The sequence below is a fragment of the Nannospalax galili genome, unplaced genomic scaffold, assembly GCF_000622305.1.
Source record: "Nannospalax galili isolate Female #2095 unplaced genomic scaffold, S.galili_v1.0 scaffold77, whole genome shotgun sequence".
NCBI lineage: Eukaryota > Metazoa > Chordata > Mammalia > Rodentia > Spalacidae > Nannospalax > Nannospalax galili.
Window position 1 is genome coordinate 3,215,487 of NW_008341457.1, and position 4,934 is coordinate 3,220,420.

Sequence of the window (4,934 nt, forward strand, 5' to 3'; positions counted from 1 at the left end):
TCCTGCAAGCTCACAGTCTACCCCCATGCATCCCAAGTCCCGGCCCACGGAATGATGGTCCCCAATTTCCTTTCTCCCCCAAAGAGCTGAACCAAGCAGAAACTTTTCTGTGGAAGGGCTGAGGCTCCTGGCCCGGTGCCCTGCCTTGTGCCCATCAGCTGATGTGTGGCCCTCTGCCTCTCCCTGGCTGCTCTACAAGGGGTGTCTGGCCTGAGCTTGCTCCCTGAAGCTCAGAGGCCTCCTGGTCCCTCCATGTACGCCAATGAGGAGGGACACCCCACACCCCAGGTTCCCTGCCCACCCCAGCCTGGCACAATACCATTCTTGGCTCACTTCAAAGGTGTCAGGCAAACATTAGGAGATGGGGGACCTTGAGAGGTACAGAGTCTCCTTTTGGGGGTGTGAAAATGTCTAAGAGACATCTACATTTGAAGTTTATGGGGTAGGTTTCAGATTCATTCTAAGACGGTTAGCAAGACTGGGATCCCAACTGATGTGGGCAACATAATGAGATGCTGCTTCACAAAAAGCCCAGCCTGGGCTACACAGTAAGTTCCAGGCCAGCTGGGGCTACATAGTGAGACCTTTTAATTCTAGCACTCAAGAGGCAGAGGCAGGCTGATCTCTGTGAGTTCAAGGCCAGCCTGGTCTACATAGCAAGTTCCAGGCCACCTGGTACTAGAGGGAGACCTTGTCTCAAAATGACCAAAACCAAAACAAAACAAACAAAAACCAAGAAAGGAAGAGAGGGACAGATTGACATAGATATTGATTTTCATAGCAGACAGAGATGGACACAGCCCAGTATCCATAAATGAATGATGGATATACAGTGTAGTCTGCCCACACAATGGAATATCAAGCAGCCCTGAATAGGATCAAGGCTCTGACACTTGCCAGGTCGTGGAGGGACCCTGAGGACAACCCACGCAATGAGAGACAGACACAAAAGGCCACACAGTGTGGGACTTCACAACAAGAAGTGTCTAGAGCAGGAGACCCCAACAGTAGGAAGTGGATGCCGAGTCCTGGGAGGGGTTGGGAGTTAGTGTTGAATGGTGACAGCATTTTCCTGTGGAGAGAAAGTTCTGGAGGTGGATGGCAGGGACTGCTATGTGAGTGAGCTTCCTGTGTGCTAAAAAGATAAACATACTCATTTTATTTTGTTTTAACATTTTATTGAGATAGGGTCTAGTATAGCTCAGGCTGGCCTTGAACTCATGATGTAGCCAAGAATGACCCTGAACTCCTGATCCTCTTGCCTCAGACCCCAGGGGGCTGGAATGACAGGTGTGCACCACCACGCCTTGGCACAAACTAGCCAATCTTACAAGAGAAGTGTCCTACTGGGCCTCAATGACTGGTGGTCTCAGGCAGGAGCCTGTCTGGCAACCCCCCCTGCACCCTACAGTGTACCCCAGTGCTCAGCACCACAGCCCCAGTTCCCCTCCTGTCTCTGCACTTTTGCTGACCTGAGATAACTTTTCCGACTTAGCAGATTTCTCCAGAGAAGCTCCAGAGAGCTTTGCTCAAAATATCGGCTGCAGGTGGATGGGGTGGCGGCTGTCCTCAGCTGAGACTCTCCAGAGGTTTGTGTGGATCCTCCAGGTGCCCCAGGACTCCCAGCCACATGACCGGGGGAGCAACTCCTGTCCCCATCTGGGCTCCCGTGGTGTCCATGTGGCTGGACTCATCAGTCCTCAGCCACTTACAAAACATCCCCGGAGAGGCTGAAGTCCCCAGGGCTCTGGACACAGGAGAGAGCTGACCTTTACCCACAGCACCCCATGATGGGGCAACATGGCCAGCAGGGTGTGAGGGGGACTCCAGACAGGTGGCTTTAGCAGTGACAGTGGGGGGTGGCTGAACTGAGCTGCTGGCACCCCTCTCCAACTCACTCTCTAAAATTCAGACCCTGAAGCAAGGGTTCTGTGCAGACCAAATTTGGAGAACCTTATGAAATCTGGTTAGCACTCGGACTTCCCTCTGGCTTCTCATACCAACCCCAATCCTATCCCTCCCCCAAGACCATTGCATACTCCATCATCTCAAAACACATCTCCAAATCTTTCCAGGCCAGTCCAGTATCTACAGAGACACAGTGTGTCTCATCCATGCACTGGACTTTTATACAGCCATGAACAGGAACAAGGCTCTGGCACAGGAGAACACAATTCCCCGATCCCTGACTCCAGTCTGCTCTGATTTTTTTTTCTCTTTTTAAAGATCTGTAGTTTTAGCCAGTCCTGGTGGCACACACCTTTAGTCCCAGCACTTGGGAGGCAGAGGCAGACCGATCTCTGTGAGTTCAAAGCCAGCCTGGTCTACATAGTGAGTTCCTGGACAGCTAGGGCTACAGGGAGACCCTGTCTCAAAAAGACAAAAACAAAAGTTCTGTAGTTTTTGTATTTTTTTTTTTTTTTTGAGATAGGGTCTCACTGTGTAGCTCTGGCTGACATGGAACTTGCTATGTAGACCAGGCTTTCTTGATCTCAGAGAGATATCACCACACCCGGCACCTTCTGTAGTTTTTTTTTATTTACCGTAGGCATCCCAGGGCACCCCAATCTTTGCCGTCACCACTCAGCATGTGACCCTTGCAGTGGACGCTCTTCTCCAATGGTCCTTTCTCCTGCCGGACATGGCATCAACCTCAGAGCAGAACATCTACCAACCCTCCTGTGCAGGCTGCTGTGTGGGAGCAAGAACAGGCCTGGTTTCCACGGGAGCCATCTGTTTTTGTCTGTGGGGCTTTTTACTAATGACAGAAAGCTAAATGTCAGAGGAGACCCTGGGGACAAGAGCAGAGAAAGAGAAAAAGCAAGGTGCAGTGGCACATGCCAGTCATCCTAGCACCTAGGAGGTGGATGCAGGAGGGTCAGGGGTTAAAGGTCATTCTCAGCTACATAGGGAGTTTGAGGCCAGCCTGGGCTACACAGTGAGACTCTGCCTTAAAATAAAAAATAAAAAGAAGCTGGTCTTGGTGGCACACACCTTTAGTTCCAGCACTTCAAAGGCAGAGGCAGGCGGATCTCTGTGAGTTCAAGGGTAGCCTGGCCAGCTCAGGCTACAGGGAGACCCTATCTTAAAAACAAAAACAAAAACAAACAAACAAACAAACAAACAAATATATATATATATATATCAAAAGTAAAAAGAGGGGCTGGAGAGATGGCTCAATGGTTAAGAGCACTGACTGCTCTTGCAGAGGACCCAGGTTCGATTCCCAGCACCCACGTGGTGGCTACAAATTGTCCTTAACTCCAGTTCCAGGGGAATCCGAAGCCCTCCTCTGACCTCTACGGCATTACACAACACGGATGCACTCGCATACATGCAGGCAATACACTCATACACATAAAATAAAAATAATAAAATATTTTAAAAAGTAAAAAGAAAGCTGGGGCTGAGTGGGTAACATGATTGTAGCATAGTGGGTAGGGTGCTTGTGGCTCAGTGCAGAGTGCTTGTAGCTCAGTGGGCAGAGTGGCCTAACATGCAGGAGGCCCTGGGTTCATTCCCAGCATGTATGCCTGTCATTCCAGCACTGGGGAGACAGAAGCGGGAGGATCCTTGGGGTTCCCTGGCCAGTCAGTTGAATCCATGAGTTCCATGTTCCATGAAAGACCCTGCCTCAAAAACAATGCAGTGCATGCCTTTAATCCTAGCACTTGGGAGGCAGAGGCAGGCAGATCTCCATGAGTGGGGCTACACAGTGAGACACTGCATGGAGAGACAGTTCAGAGATTAGGAGCACTGGCTGCTCTTGCAAAGGACCTGGGTTTGGTTCCCAGTACCCACATGGCAGCTAACAACCATCTTTAACTCCAGTTCCAGGGTATCTGACACCTCTTCTGATCACTACCAGCATTGTATGATACTGATGCTCTTACATATGTGCAGGCAAAACATTCATACACATAAAATATAAATGATAAAAAATTTTTAAATTTATTTTTATTTAATTGGTGTGGGTGTATTGCTTGTATGTAGGTAGGTGCTCTTAACCACTGAGCCATCTCTCCAGCCCTGAAATTAAAAAAAAAAATTTTTTGTCTTTTTGAGACAGGGTCTCCCTGTAGCCCCAGATGTCCCGGAACTCGCTATGTAGACCAGGCTGGTCTCAAACTCACAAAGATCCACATGCCTCTGCCTCCTGAGTGCTGGGATTAAAGGTGTGCGCCACCACACCCGGCCCAAAATTTTTTAAAAGGTGAAGAACAGTTGAGAGACACCTCACACTGACCTGTGCCCACACCCAGGTGCACAGGCAAAAGTGATATATACTGATGGCTCAGCTTGATTCAGGATCTCAAGTTTCTACTCCCTGTCTATTGTGGGAGGGGCGGTCCTTGGATGCAGCTCAGGGTCCCAGCACAGCATCCTGAAGGAAAAACGGGAACCCAGGTTCCTCCCCATGGGTGACCCTGGCCACCATGGGTCCCAATTCCTCCCTTGTTCATCCCTGGGCCCTGGGGCATCCAGAGAGTCCGAGATGGTCTGGACAGGAGTGACCAAACCTAAGTCAAGCTGGGAACCTGGTGGCCAAGCCACAGGGATCTTAGAGGGTGACTTCCCTGCCCCAGCACTCCCTATTGTACCTTTTTGAGAAAAGTTTAAGTCATATAAACTGAGCTGCTGACTTTTTTATAAAGATTTATTTTTATTTATCTATTTATTTTTGGTCTTTTTGAGACAGGGTTTCCCTGTAGCCCCAGCTGACCTGGAACTCACTATATAGACCAGGCTGGCCTCGAACTCACAAAGAGCCCCCTGCCTCTGCCTCCCAAGTGCTAGGACTAAAAGCATGCATCACCATCACCACCATGCCTGGCTCTTGTCTTTTTTTTTTTTTTTTTTTTTTTTTAAAAAAAAAAAAAAAAAAAAAAAAAAAAAGAGGACGATAAATCTTTCACTGTGATATATCAAAATAA